Source organism: Cicer arietinum, chromosome 3, assembly GCF_000331145.2.
Source record: "Cicer arietinum cultivar CDC Frontier isolate Library 1 chromosome 3, Cicar.CDCFrontier_v2.0, whole genome shotgun sequence".
NCBI lineage: Eukaryota > Viridiplantae > Streptophyta > Magnoliopsida > Fabales > Fabaceae > Cicer > Cicer arietinum.
In genome coordinates, this window is record NC_021162.2 from 72,059,945 (window position 1) to 72,060,325 (window position 381).

Sequence of the window (381 nt, forward strand, 5' to 3'; positions counted from 1 at the left end):
ACGCATAATCTCTTATCATTCAGAATCATTTTATCCAAATTTTTTGTGTTTCTCTTTTATTAAATGGTGCGAGATAACCCATTGTACTCTTATTCAAATTACACTTTGAGAAATCGATTTCCTTCATTTTAAGTGTAGGTTTGGCGCGTTGGGCCTTATTGTTAGGGTAGCCCAATTACATCAAGTAACAAAACGAATACACAAGTGGAAGACACATAGACTGAATGAAAATGACAATTAACCTACGCAAAAGCACACCCTAAAACCCAAAACGACAATGGCAAAATCGTCAATACAAAAATCAATTTAGAGCACCGTTAGATCATAAATCCAAAACGCAGCGTCGTATATCTTATAGGGAAAGGGCAAAAAGAGAAGAGC